The sequence below is a fragment of the Bufo gargarizans genome, chromosome 9 (assembly GCF_014858855.1).
Source record: "Bufo gargarizans isolate SCDJY-AF-19 chromosome 9, ASM1485885v1, whole genome shotgun sequence".
NCBI classification, from domain to species: domain Eukaryota; kingdom Metazoa; phylum Chordata; class Amphibia; order Anura; family Bufonidae; genus Bufo; species Bufo gargarizans.
The window spans coordinates 141,381,151-141,397,059 of NC_058088.1; positions in this window are offsets into that span (position 1 = coordinate 141,381,151).

Sequence of the window (15,909 nt, forward strand, 5' to 3'; positions counted from 1 at the left end):
GTGAGCTTGTCCTCATTGGCTGTGGACAGGCGGCTGCGCTTGTCTATGATAACTCCCCCTGCCGTGCTAAACATACGTTCAGATAATACACTGGCTGCATGGCAGGCCAGAACCTCCAAGGCGTAAAGGGCAAGCTCAGGCCATGTGCCCAATTTGGAGACCCATAAGTTGAATGGGGCAGACCCGTCATTCAGTACGTGTAGGCGTGTGCACATATACTGCTCCACCATGTTGGTGAAATGCTGCCTCCATATCAGCTGGTGGTGCTGGTTGTTGCGGCGTGCTGACAAAGCTTTTCCACATTTTGGCCATGCTAACCCTGCCTTCTGAGGTGCTGGCGATGCCCCAACTGCGTTAGCGACCTCTTCCTCCTCTGCCTTCACCTTGTGCTTCAACTGTGCCCCCGCTGTCAGGTGGGAATGCCACCAGCAGGGTGCGCTTGTAAGTATTTTGCCCAAAAAGGGTGTTTTTTGACAGCAGTATATAATGCTTGAATTTCACACGTGCAGATGCAGTAAGGGCTGTACAATTGTGTATTTTACCCAAAAAGGGTGTTTTTAAAAACCCTGAATATTATAGCTCTATTGCTAGCTTAAATTGCACACTGACTAATGCCGCAAAGGCACCAGATGTAGAATATTGTCAAAAAAGAGTGTTTATCCCTTGCAGTATTTCAAGCTTGGATTTGAATGTCACAAAAGCACATATGCAGTGCTGGTGGACTGAGCTTGCATAAAATGGCCGCCACCGCTCACCTAATTAACAGATGGATAAAAGTTATTTTTCTCTGTCACTGGGCTCAGGGCAGGGTAAAAAGATTGTGCACTGCACCCACACAACTAAATCTATGTAGATTGCTGAGTTCATTTGGAGTTCTGATTAAAGATTCTGTCCTATTCTCGCCCTCACACCAACAGCATCCTCCCCCTACACTAACCACAGCAGAGTGACGTGCAGCACTACGTGACTCCAGCTTATATAGAAGCTGGGTTACATGCTGCACTGGCCAATCACAGCAATGCCACTAGTAGGCATGGCTGTGATGGCTTCTAAGGGCACACAGTTAAACGCTTGTTGATTGGCTGCTCTGCAGCCTTTCAAAAAGCGCTAAGAAATCGCCGAATACCAAATCCAAACCCAAACTTTTACAGAAATGTTCGGGGTCCAAAAAATCCTAAAGTTCAGTACGAACTTTGGGTTCGCTCCACCCTACTCAGAACGTGTATTGATTATTGTGAATGGAACAAAATCACCATTAAAAATCATTACTCTCTTCCATTGATTCCCGATCTGTTCAATCAGGTTCTGTTTAAATTCTTTATTTATTCAGAATTTTGCAAAGTTCAAAATGCAACAATTTTCTTTACAATGCGAGAAAAAGTTAATCAATGTCATATACAGAAAATAAAATCATTATACATAGCATTGATTTGTCATGTCATGTATTGTAATGAAATTATACATAAAGAAAATTTTTTATGTAAGCAGTCAAACTCTTAATAAGTTGTTGAACTTATGTCTTAACAATTGTCGCTTAGAAAGACAAGTAACCATATGGAAATTAAGGACCGAAGTCTTTATTAATAGAACAATAGAATGATTACTAACTGATTATGTAACTACAGGGAGTGAAGAATTATTAGGCAAATGAGTATTTTGACCACATCATCCTCTTTATGCATGTTGTCTTAGTCCAAGCTGTATAGGCTCGAAAGCCTGCTACCAATTAAGCATATTAGGTGATGTGCATCTCTGTAATGAGAAGGGGTGTGGTCTAATGACATCAACACCCTATATCAGGTGTGCATAATTATTAGGCAACTTCCTTTCCTTTGGCAAAATGGGTCAAAAGAAGGACTTGACAGGCTCAGAAAAGTCAAAAATAGTGAGATATCTTGCAGAGGGATGCAGCACTCTTAAAATTGCAAAGCTTCTGAAGCGTGATCATCGAACAATCAAGCGTTTCATTCAAAATAGTCAACAGGGTCGCAAGAAGCGTGTGGAAAAACCAAGGCGCAAAATAACTGCCCATGAACTGAGAAAAGTCAAGCGTGCAGCTGCCAAGATGCCACTTGCCACCAGTTTGGCCATATTTCAGAGCTGCAACATCACTGGAGTGCCCAAAAGCACAAGGTGTGCAATACTCAGAGACATGGCCAAGGTAAGAAAGGCTGAAAGACGACCACCACTGAACAAGACACACAAGCTGAAACGTCAAGACTGGGCCAAGAAATATCTCAAGACTGATTTTTCTAAGGTTTTATGGACTGAAGAAATGAGAGTGAGTCTTGATGGGCCAGATGGATGGGCCCGTGGCTGGATTGGTAAAGGGCAGAGAGCTCCAGTCCGACTCAGACGCCAGCAAGGTGGAGGTGGAGTACTGGTTTGGGCTGGTATCATCAAAGATGAGCTTGTGGGGCCTTTTCGGGTTGAGGATGGAGTCAAGCTCAACTCCCAGTCCTACTGCCAGTTTCTGGAAGACACCTTCTTCAAGCAGTGGTACAGGAAGAAGTCTGCATCCTTCAAGAAAAACATGATTTTCATGCAGGACAATGCTCCATCACACGTGTCCAAGTACTCCACAGCGTGGCTGGCAAGAAAGGGTATAAAAGAAGAAAATCTAATGACATGGCCTCCTTGTTCACCTGATCTGAACCCCATTGAGAACCTGTGGTCCATCATCAAATGTGAGATTTACAAGGAGGGAAAACAGTACACCTCTCTGAACAGTGTCTGGGAGGCTGTGGTTGCTGCTGCACGCAATGTTGATGGTGAACAGATCAAAACACTGACAGAATCCATGGATGTCAGGCTTTTGAGTGTCCTTGCAAAGAAAGGTGGCTATATTGGTCACTGATTTGTTTTTGTTTTGTTTTTGAATGTCACAAATGTATATTTGTGAATGTTGAGATGTTATATTGGTTTCACTGGTAAAAATAAATAATTGAAATGGGTATATATTAGTTTTTTGTTAAGTTGCCTAATAATTATGCACAGTAATAGTCACCTGCACACATAGATATCCCCCTAAAATAGCTAAAACTAAAAACAAACTAAAAACTACTTCCAAAAATATTCAGCTTTGATATTAATGAGTTTTTTGGGTTCATTGAGAACATGGTTGTTCAATAATAAAATGAATCCTCAAAAATACAACTTGCCTAATAATTCTGCACTCCCTGTATTCCACTACAGTTTTTCTAATAATTCGGAGTAAGTCAATTCTAGATTACTGAGTGTAATAATCTAGCTGAGTCGTTCCAGATAGACATTAAAAAAAAATATAACTGGGGGAAGAACAAGGTTAACAGGGTGATAAGAGGGGGGGGGGATTAATCTGAGGGTGTGACTTTAGGGTCAGTAATATTAAAGCAGAGTAATTAGAGAAATTTAGTGATGGCATCACTATCTAAGAACTATATCCAAGAATTCCATGTTTTATTGTATCAAAGTTTTCTATCGTCTCTTATAAGTCTTAATTTCTTATAGTTATGCAGAGTATGCATCTCTTTTAACCATTCTAGGATAGAAAGGGGTTCTTTTTCTTTCCATAATCTTGGAATCAATAACTTGGCTATGTTTTTAAAATGTGTAGGGTCAAAGGATGTCTAATAGCAGAGGTGTGTATGTCAAATATACTAAATAAAATCAGGTTTGGGGGGATTTTAGCTGTCTTGTTGAAAGTTTTGTTAATTATCATGGTGATGGTCTTCCAGAAAGTTTCTAGCTTTTTGCAATGAATCCAAAAATGAGAGATAGTACCCCGCTCAATTCCATATCTCCAGCATATTGGGGATATGTGTGGGAATATGCGATTGAGTAAAACAGGGGTCCTGTACCAACGAGAGACTATCTTAAAATGGGATTCTTGTACTTTGGGGCTTATGGATCTAGATCTTGCATTCAGGATAATATTTTTTATCTCAGAGTTGTTGAAATCTCTACCTAGTTCTGTTGTCCATTTGGCTAGATAGGAAGGTGGGGAGATAGGGTTATTCATTATGTTGTATATAAAGGAAGTGGCTTTTTGTTTTAATGCATTTTTGTACCACCGTTAATGGACGAGAGGCGGCTTGATATGCCTCCGACTTCATTATACAGTCTATAAATTGTGTGTATTCAATAATGGAAAGATTTAATTCCGAAAAGTATCTATTAAGATCTGTGTATGAAATAAATGTCACGGACGGTGTACAGGGAACAAGGCAAAGCAACAAGCATAAATGACTCGCTGGATCTAAAAGCTAAGGAACAGAAGACCTGGCACTTTCCCTGGCTGCTCAGCCTATGCAAAGATCCGAATAGTGGAAGTTTGCATATCCACGTACCTTGACTATATAATCCCTGAGCACCCTACAATAGTGAGGGGACACGACCACCGGCTCCCTACACAAGATACGGAGGAAGTCAGGGTCACCTGGGATCCAGCAAACAGAAAATAACAGATAAATGTTCAAACACTTAGCTTTGTAGCAGACAGGAGAACAAGACCAGCATGCACACACACTCCAGGAAGAAGTATAAGCTGCCCAGAAAAGCATTCTGGGGAGGAATTTAAAGGGAAGCAATTAGTCCAACACATGACAGCTGAGAGAGGCTAACGAGATGAGCAACTGAACAGCACAACAAGAGAACTCAAGGAGGAGGTTCTGAAAGGCCTCTGTCAGAGCTTCTCAGCTGTCTGGTTGTGACAATAAATGTATCTTCATGCGTTAAGTTCTTTATTGGTGAGAGGAACAGTTCCGTGACCTTCATTAGCTTATTTTTAAGGTCTTTATATCTGGGGGGGGGATTAATGTTCCCACCGGAGTCTCTACGTTGTAAGCTATTAAAAACTGCATGTGCTTATTGGTTTTATGCCATATTTTTAGGGAAAAGCTAGTCAAGGGGTCTCCTGTCTTTTTGGTTTTAGGTGGGAAAGGGTTCTCTCTGGTTTTCCACAATAGCAAGTGGTATTCTGGGGGTAGTGACTCCTTTTCCACATCTATCCATCTTTTCCTAGAAGGTTTGATAAACCATTCAAGTAGTTTAGTGATGTGTATTGACTGGTGGTATTTTTGAAAATCACGTACCCCCAAACCACCGTTCGCCCTAGGCATGTAGGCATGGACATAGTGTTGTATTGTATTCTGTTGCAATTAGATCTCCATATGAATTTTAATATATTCTTCCTGAGGGTATTATATAAATATTTAGGTATATCCATGGGCAAGGCCTGTAAAATGTACAATACAGTACTTTAGGTATGTAATCATACCATCTTAATGGCATTTATGTGCCCGAACCAAGATATATAAAGTTTCTCCCAATCTTTAAAAGTTGATTCTACCTTGGTGAGAAGAGGTAAAAAATTGAAGGTATATAATTCCCGAAAGTTTCTGCTTATATTGATACCTAGGTATTTAAAGGATGTAAGCGCTGGTTTCAAGGGGGTAGTAGATATGATCTCCTGCCAAACTTGGGTGGGGCGTAGTCACATTATACACCTCAGACTTATGTAAGTTAATTTTAAAATATGAGATGGAGCTAAATTCTTCTAGTTCTTTCAGAAGCATGGGAATTCCAAGCAAGGGGTTAGTTATCATAAATAAAGTATCATCAGCATATTCCGCTATTTAATGCTGTTTTTTAGATGTTGTAATATCCTGAATAAGAGCGTTGGATCTAATCTTAATGAGTAATGGTTCTAGAGAAAGAATAAAGAGATTAGGCAACAGGGGGCACCCTTGCCGTGTGCCATTTGTGATTTGGAAGGGGGTTGACAATGAATCATTTACCCTGACAGCAGCCGATGGAAAGGTGTACATAGCCAGAAATTTTTACACAAATGTTTTAGGGATCTCAAAAGCGTTTAAGACCTCCTCTAGATGGGACCAATTTAGTCTATCAAACGCTTTTTCCGCATCTGTTGCAACAAGCGTTAGGGGTATATTTTTCTCCTGAGCTAATTGTATAAGAATTCTATATATATTGTCTTTGGATTCTCTACCTTCGGTAAAACCAACTTGATCATTGTGTATAATGTTCGGTATTATGTTCTTTAGTCTATTTTCCAAAAGTTTTTCGTAGATTTTAATATCTACGTTTAGTAGGGATATGGGTCTATAGTTTGAGCACAATGTTGTGTCTTTTTCTTCTTTGGGGATTATTGTTATGTGGGCATTGAGAGATTCTGGACGGAATGAATCTTTTGCTATGTTGTTAAAATTAGTACACATGTGTGGGATTAAAGTTGTTTTACATTTTTTATAATAACTCGCAGTCAAACCGTCCGGGTCAGGACTTTTACCATTGGGTAAGGATTTTAGAGGATTTTAGAACTAACTCTACTTTTGATTGTGAGAAGGTGATTAACAGTTTAGCTTGCTGATCTACAGTCAATTTAGGCAGTTCAATTGAGTTTATAAACCCTTTAATTTTGGCTCTCATATCTATTTGGTCAGGGGTATATTTGTTTATATTATATAGTTTTTCATAAAAGGTTCTAAACGTGCCCGTAATACTCACTGAGGTGTTGCATAAAGAGTTTGTATGGTCTCTGACTCTGGCTATGTACGACCTATTCCTCTTTTTTTGTCATAATCTGGCTAACCTTTTATTACAACCATTATAGTATTTTTGGTTCTTCTGATCCATTAGTTGTAAGAGTTTAGACCGCATAGTTGTAAGTTCTTTCATCACTTTTTTCTCGAGTTTATGAACGGCTTCCAGTCGTTTTATCTGAGATTAAATATTGTTAATTTCTCTCTCTCTCTAAGTTTCTTTTTATGTGAGCCTAACCTAATAAGTCTACCACGGATCACTGCCTTATGGGTTTCCCATTCAGGAGAAGTGCAATCTCTCCCTTGTAGGTTTTCAGCAAAAAATTATTGTATATCTTTCATGATTGCTGCAGTGTCCTTAGGATCAGTCAACAAGCTCTCATTGAGCGACCAATTCAATGTTTTGTTCTTAACCTGGCCGGGAGAGAGCTGCACAGTGGAGCGTGTCTGATAAATGGAAGGATTTGTATGTAGCCTTTTTATTTTTATTTGTACATCTCTTTTATACATAAAAAGTAGTCTAGTCTTGAATATAGGTTATAGGTTGAGGAATAAAAGGAAAAATCTTTTCAACTGGGGTTCAGTATCCTCCAAACATCAATTAAACCATGATGTTGGAGCTTTTTCTTCAGGGCCTTGAGGTCACAATACACTAATCTGCTTTACCCACTGATGCGTCTATGGTTGGTTCCAGGGGAGTGTACAAGTCTCCTCCTAAGACCAAAATGCCCTCAACAAAAGAATCCACTTTGTTCAGGACATGTTCAAGAAAACAATGTTGTAGCGTATTTGGTGACTAAAAATTGGCAAAGGTGTACACCTTCCCATATAGTTGGCCTTTAACAAATATATACCTGCCCTCTTCATCACATAGAGTATCTATGTGTTGAAAACCTAATTTCCTATGGAACACAATAGAAACTCCCTTTCTTTTGGACAAGGGCGTGGTTGAATTGTACCAGTGATAGTATTGGGGTTAGTCTTTTTTAAAATGGGTTTCTTGAGAGAGAGGGTGAGAGGGTTAGGAACACCCTTTTCCTTTCTCATATATGTTAGTATCTTAGACCTTTTCCTAGGATCATTGAGACCATTAAAATTACATGAGGCGCAAATAAAATCAGCCATAATTTTGTTTCAATTGAGAGTATACCCTGACCTGGTATAATTTGATTCCCTGATGTTTAACTTGGGTAGGGAGGGGGAAGTTGTAAGGAGAGGAAATTTAACAATAATGAGGTAGTACATATTCTGGTTGAATATCGGTACTAAATGGGTTTAAGTAATACTGCCTTTTGAGGTGCACAACTTTTGAGCACCTAGGGTTGAAACAGTATATACTTCCACTCTAGATGTCAAACAGGGTGGAAGAGTTGGAGAAAACAGTTTCTCCAATTGAATTCAAAAAGGTTTCGAATAGTTGTTGGGGGCGTACAAGTAAGTTTAAAGGTTATGAACATTAAGGACTGCTCCTCAGTCCTAACATAAATATGTGTGTACAGAAGTTTATAAATACTAAACAATGTGAACCTGGTTAAACATTAAAGGTCTACATATACCTAAACATGAGTACGGGTCTCTTCTACAGACCTTATGCCTCCAGGTCCCGCGAACCCACAGGGGACCAAAAGGCATGTAGACAGAAGACATCAAAACCTTTTCCCATAGACACTGTACATGCAATACACAAGAGTTTAACAATCAGAACAAATTACCTCATGATGCAATAAAATAAAGGTTAGGAACGGGGACCGCGCTATATATTAACAGTTAATGAAAGCGGTTGGAAAAAGAACCATAAATGTACTCAGCCGAGCTTCTACTCAGCTGCCGGCAGTGTCGATCACAGGTCCGTACTTCACATGGAATGAGCCTGCTATCCACCTCCAGCCAGCCGTTTGATCTCCCTTTGAGCCACCAGCCGTGCACACCAAACCGGATCAGGATTACCTTCACAAGAAGCACAAACAAATGGTGCAATACCCTCTATATTTCGAGGTAATCGATTTTTATTATACTCACAATTTCCACATTTTCACATGCATATATGATTGCCCGACCCGGGTTTCGCTGTTAGCTTCGTCAGGGGCTGCGGTAACAAACACCGCCAAAGTCCATGAATATATAGCAACCTTTTGCCCCGGAAGTAGGGGAAGAAGGGGGGGAAGGAGACACAATAAGTCCAGAAGCAAAGAAAGGCAGAGGGATCCTTTAGGCATCTACAATTTAAGTACTCATGTTTTGACACCTGAAGAAACATCGGTTCTTAATAAGGGGCTAAAGTTTGCCCCAACACATAAAAGCAATAAATTTGAAACCTATTTGGATGTGCATCGATTTATTAGAAAGTTGAATATATGTAAATACTTGACAAAAAATCCCATAAAAACTCCTAGTGTTCAAGATACCAATATATACACTAATCTGAGAAATAAATCAACCTTTTTTCCGGATAATAAAGATAATGAGTGTATAGATGCGTTTAAACGGGGAGTATTGAAAGGATTGGACCGTCTAGATATAGGGGGTGTAAAAAAGTATAATTTAACTAAAAAAGAAAAAGAGGCTCTGAAAAGTCTAGAACAAAATAAAGAGATAATAATAAAACCGGCCGATAAGGGGGGAGGGGTAGTGGTTTTGAATAAAGTTGATTATAATATAGAAATGCAGAAAATTCTGAGCGATACCACCACATATAGAAAATTAAAATGTGATCCAATAAATGACTATAAAAAAGAACTAAAAGTCCTTTTAGTTCTCACTAATCTACATTTATGGTTCTTTTTCCAACCGCTTTCATTAACTGTTAATATATAGCGCGGTCCCCGTTCCTAACCTTTATTTTATACTGAGGAGATTGAACCTACTCCATTAAGGGTACCGCTGCTCGATCCTGTTCATTCACACCAAACATCACTTGTTATACTACCTCATGATGCAACCTTCAACAAAACATATGGAAAAAATTACATCATAAAAATCTTATCTGTGAAGATTTTATTAAAGTTAATTTCCATCCTCGATGTGTGAGGGAACCTTACACATCTCCCGTTGGTGTGCGCTGAGGCTTTTGTGGAGCTCTCATAATGGATTATTTATTTACAGTTCTAGATTTTTTGGCTTTGGGTGTTGTCACCGTTTCCCATGGTTGGAGTCAAGGAAATTGTGGTTCTTCATCTTCTTCTTCTCCAGCAATCCAATCATTGATCACAATGTTGTGAAGTCCCAACTTTTGTGCAGCCTTGTCTACATCAGCAGGCTCTCTAACAATTATAGGTTTTCCTGCAAGTCCAAATCGAAAGAGCCATCTATATTTCAGGCCTTTATTTCTTAAGGCACTAGTGAGAAGCTGTAGGTTACGTCTTAATTCCAAAGTGTATCTTGAAATGTCCTGGAATATCAAAACTTATTTTTCCTCGTAATCTATTTTTTTTAGTGAATCTCGCCTTTTTGAAGATTTCTTCCTTAATATTAAAGTCCAGAAGGCAGCATAATATGTCTCTGGGCGTTTCTATTTTTGCATTTTTCGGCCTATGAACCCTGTGTACTCTCTGAAATCCTACGTCAAAGGTTTAATCTTTTTCTAGGAGTTCACAAAAGATCTTAGTGAGAACTGGTGCTATCTCTTCATCTATGACAGATTTAGAGAGTCCTTTAATTCACAAGTTATTTCTCCTTGATCTGTTTTCAAGATCGTCCAGATGTAATTAAAGAGCGTATGACTTCTTTTTGTTCTTTCAATTTTTTTTGAGAGAAGGTTAGCATGTGCAGATAATAGTTGAGTGGAATACTCCGCTTGTGTCCTCCTGGAAGAAATTTGCCTGATGTCAGATTTTAGTTCAGATAAATCTTCTTTAATGGAATCTGAAAATTCTCTAAACATGCTTTTTATACAAGATGCAGTGGGTTGCGATTTAATGAGTCATTGTATGTTTTCAGGTTCTGAGGCTGGATCTTCCTCCTCATCACTCTCTGACCACTCATTAGTTGGAGAAGTATATTTAGCAATATCTTTTATGTTTAGTGATTTTTTTTTTTTTACATAATTTGTTTTGTAGTTTCATGGGTTTCTGTGTTTCTATATTTTTCCCTGGCGTTTTTAGAGCTTTCGTGCCTTTCGCTGATTGTTGGCCTTTGGTAATTTTGTTTGTTGACTATCACACAAAAGGAAAAAGGTATAAACAATTAATGGATTTAATACTGAAGAGCAGTTAGGTCATGTTCACTTTCTGAGTTTCGACATTGTGTGATGTTGCCCTTTAAATACTTAGAGGCATTGCAGGTTTCTCTTGTACACTTGTCTGTTCAAGTTGAATTGCAGTCCCACTTCTTTAAAGCGGCACCCACTGTGATCTTCTGTCACCTCCGGTTCTTTCATCTAGGGGTGGCGGTGATCTATTTAGAAATGTATATGAAGAAAAAGAGGCGGAGTGGCACTGCAGTGAGAAACGAAAACCCTTTTATCTCTGGTGTCACAGACAGGTCAGTGAGGGTGAGATCTGGGGTGCCTGCTGTGTGATTGAGAGCGCAGGCGGGTGGTGCTCTGTCCGACGTTTAACTAGCAAGTTACTTCCAGTAAACATAGAAACATGTGAGAACAAAGGTGATCTATTTAGAGCAGACCAGCAATGCCTCAGTGGTCAGGTGGCACTTAAACACTATTCACCGCTGGCGGTTTGTTCCTCTTGCAGCAGGCGCCAGACAATTGCTAAGCGGCCCGAGTGGATACTTTTCCTGTGCGAGCCGCCAGCTTCAACCAGTCCTGCTCGTGTGAGAGGGTTAGGATAATCCTTCTAGAAAAGGTCTTTGCCTAGTATGAGGCAGTTCTGGCTGTCTACCTGTGTTTACGAGCAGCGGCAGTGTATGGAGCAGCCGGGAATCTGCTTGTGTGCCGTGGCTGTGCAGTCAAATTTAGTCCGGTGCTAGTAAATTTATGATTGTATATCTTGATGATATTTTGATTTTGGCATTCCCATGTTATTCAGATCAAGCAAGTGCTTGAAATTCTTACAAAAAATCTATTATCTGCCAAGTTAGAAAAATGTATTTTTGGGGTGCAAGAAATTTTGTATCTAGGATATATCCTTATTACACACTTGTTTAAGATGGATCCTTGACAGGCTATTCAAGACTATTCAAGGCCATCTTCCCTTAAATCATTACAGCGCTTCCGTGGGTTCTCTAACTATTATCGTATATTATTAAACATTTTTCAGTAATTGCTAGGCCCTTAACCGACTTAACCAAGAAGGGGGCAGATCTTGTTAACTGGCCTGTAGAGGCCATAGAAGCCTTCAAAACTCTTAAGAAATCTTTTGGGAACACCCCAGTCTTGATTCAGCCGGATCAGGAGAAACCTTTTGTGGTGGAGGTCGATGCTTCTGAGGATGTGGTGGGGGCTATTCTTTCTCAGGGACCCTCTAACCTCACTAATCTAAGACCTTGTGCTTTTTTTCACAAGAATTCTCTGTTTCTGAGAGGAATTACGATATTGGTAATCGTGAATTGTTAGCCATTACATTTTTGGGAGGGGGCCAAACATTGCATCACTGTTCTTACTGATCATAAAAATGTATTATTTCTCGAATCCGCGAAATGCCTGAATCCTCGCCAGGCCAGATGGGCATTGTTCTTTACGTGTTTTAACTTCTCTATTACTTTCAGGCCAGGAAGTAAGAATGTAAAAGCTGATGCTTTGTCTCGAAGCTTTTGGGCGTTTTAACCTCCTGACTCTCCTCTGAACCTATCTTGCCGACTAACATCATTGTGGCATTTTTCTTCTGATATTGAGGTGGCACAACACCTAGCTCCGGAGCAGACACCCACAGATAAGTTATTTGTTCCTGGTCATTTCCATCTCTGGCTGCTTGGTGAGTGCCGTGATTCTGTTTTATGTGGTCATCCTGGTATCCAGGTTTTATTGGTGGCCCACGTTATCTAGGGATGTCAGTTCTTTTGTCTCTGCTTGCGAGGTATGTGCCAGGTCTAAGACTCCTACAACACGTCCTGCTGGTGAATTGCGACCATTACCCATTCCTATAGAAAACCCTGTTCACATATTTCTATGGATTTCATTACTGACTTGCCACCCTCTGTGGTTTCGGTAGTGGTCGATAGGTTTAGTAAGATGGTACATTTTGTTCCTCTGGCCAAGCTCCCAAATGCCAAGACTCTGGCTTCTTTTTTTATTGAGCAAGTGGTACGATTGCATGGAGTTCCATAGAACATTGTATCTGACAGGGGTGTTCAATTTGTTTCTAAGTTTTGTAGAGCCTTTTGTCAGAGGTGTGAGATATCATTGTCCTTTTCATTAGCTTTTCATCACAAGACTAATGGACAGACTAAACGATTGAATCAGGCTGTGGAACATTTTTTAGAAACATAAAACATAGAATGTGTCGGCAGATAAGAACCATTTGGCCCATCTAGTCTGCCCAATATATCTGAATCCTATGAATAGCCCCGGCCCTATCTTATATGAAGGATGGCCTTATGCCTATCCCATGCATGCTTAAACTCCTTCACTGTATTTGCAGCTACCACTTCTGCAGGAAGGCTATTCCATGCATCCACTACCCTCTCAGTAAAGTAATACTTCCTTATATTACTTTTAAACCTTTGCCCCTCTAATTTAAAACTGTGTCCTCTTGTGGTAGTTTTTCTTCTTTTAAATATGCTCTCCTCCTTTACCGAGTTGATTCCCTTTATGTATTTAAAAGTTTCTATCATATCCCCTCGGTCTCTTCTTTCTTCCAAGCTATACATATTAAGGTCTTTTAACCTTTCCTGGTAAGTTTTATCCTGTAATCCATGTACTAGTTTAGTAGCTCTTCTCTGAACTCTCTCTAGAGTATCTATATCCTTCTGGAGATATGGCCTCCAGTACTGCGCACAATACTCCAAGTGAGGTCTCACCAGTGATCTGTACAGCGGCATAAGCACTTCACTCTTTCTACTGCTTATACCTCTCCCTATACATCCAAGCATTCTGCTTGCATTTCGTGCTGCTTTATTACATTGTCTTCCCACCTTTAAGTCTTCTGAAATAATTACTCCTAAATCCCTTTCCTCAGATACTGAGGTCAGGACTGTGTCGAATATTCTATATTCTGCCCTTGGGTTTTTACGCCCCAGGTGCATTATCTTGCACTTATCCACATTAAATTTCAGTTGCCAGAGTTCTGACCATTCTTCTAGTTTTCCTAAGTCCTTTTCCATTTGGCGTTTCCCTCCAGGAACATCAACCCTGTTACATATCTTTGTGTCATCAGCAAAAAGACAAACCTTACCATCGAGGCCTTTTGCAATGTCACTTATGAAGATATTAAACAAAATTGGTCCCAGTACAGATCCCTGTGGAATCCCACTGGTAACATGACCTTGTTTTGAATGTTCTCCATTGACTACAACCCTCTGTTGTCTGTCACTCAGCCACTGCCTAATCCACTCAACAATATGGGAGTCCATGCTCAATGACTGCAGTTTATTGATAAGTCTTCTATGTGGGACAGTGTCAAAAGCCTTACTAAAATCTAGATATGCGATGTCTACTGCACCTCCACCGTCTATTATTTTAGTCACCCAGTCAAAAAAATCTATAAGATTTGTTTGACATGATCTCCCTGAAGTAAACCCATGCTGTTTTTCATCTTGCAATCCATGGGATTTTAGATGTTCCACAATCCTATCCTTTAATAGGGTTTCCATTAATTTGCCTACTATTGATGTCAGACTCACTGGTCTATAGTTGCTCGATTCCTCCCTACTACCTTTCTTGTGAATGGGCACGACATTTGCCAATTTCCAATCTTCCGGGACGACTCCTGTTACTAATGATTGGTTAAATAAATCTGTTAACGGTTTTGCCAGCTCACCACTAAGCTCTTTTAATAATTTTGGGTGTATCTCATCAGGCCCCTGTGACTTATTTGTCTTCACTTTAGACAGCAAACTTAGAACATCTTCCTCTGTAAAGACACATGCATCAAACGATTTAATAGTCATCCTTTCTAGTGGAGGTCCTTCTCCTTCTTTTTCTTTTGTAAAAACTGAACAGAAGTATTCATTTAAGATCTTACATCTCTGATAATCAGCAATTATGGGTGAAATATCTTCCTTCCAGAGTTCGCCATCAATAACCGTGTGAACTCTTCCACTGCAGTCTCGCCGTTGTTCTGTAATTGTGGTTTCCATCCTCTATTTCATTCTTGTTCATCTATTTCCTCTCCTAACCCTGAAGCTGATAGCGTAACTTCAGAACTGTGCACAGTCTGGACTCGGGTTCAATCAAACCTGGAAAAAGCTCAGGAGGTTCAGATATTTAAAGCTAATAGGAAGCGTTCCATAGGGGTAGATTTTAAGGTTGGGGAGAGTCTGGTTCTCCACAAAAAATGTGTCCTTAAAAGTGTCTTCTAGGAAATTTGCGCCTCGATTTGTTGGACCATATGAAATTTTCGACATCATTAATCCCGTATCATTTAGGCTGAAGCTGCCAACGTATTTCATAAATCTTTGCTTAAAAAATATATTTCACCCATAGTTTCGTCTCATTATTTATTTCTAAAATCATTGATGTTAGGAGAGCTTGTAACTCGTTCCAATATCTTGTCCATTGGAAGGGTTATAGACCCGAGGAAAGGTCCTGGGTGCCAGTGAATAAGATTCATGCTTCTAGGTGGATTAGAAAATTTTATCTGACTCGTCCAGAAAAAACTTCTCCAGCAACTTTAGGTCTGGTGGCCCCTCGTAGAAAGGGGGGTACTGTCACAGGGTGCCGGCTTCGCGCTCCTTCTCTTCTGTGCCGCCGGCGCCCTGCAATAACTTCAGAGCAAGGACGTGTGCTGCGTCCTTGTCTCCAGGGTAACAGGGGTGGAGAGGACCCAGCCGTGCACGCCTCCTTAGCATGGTTGGCGTCCTCTGCTCCCGTGGTTTTGGTGAGAAGTTTGGGCGCCCAACTGGGCACTCAGCAGTATGCAGGGGGGAAAGTAATGTGACGATGGCCATGTCACATGACTCCTTCTCTCCCCTAATTAACAGGCAGCCTGCTTGCCACAGGTTGCCTGTGATTAAGGTCCTATACCTAGTGTATATTCCCTTTGACATTTGACTTGGTACTTGTATTTCGGCTCGTTATTTGACTTCGTCCCTTGCTTGCTCCTTTTGAATTGTTGCTTCTGCTTGACTTGTCCTCGCCTGCTCCTTGTGTCCTTCTTGCTTCTCCTGGTATTTACTCTCGTTTTGTACATTGACGCTGCTTCTGCTTGTCCCCTAGTACCGCCTTGACCTCCTGGTTTTCACCTTGCTAGTTCGACCTCTCTATGTTTGTCTGTTTTGTTTGTCTCTCCGCACTTACTCAGGTAAGGGATTGCCG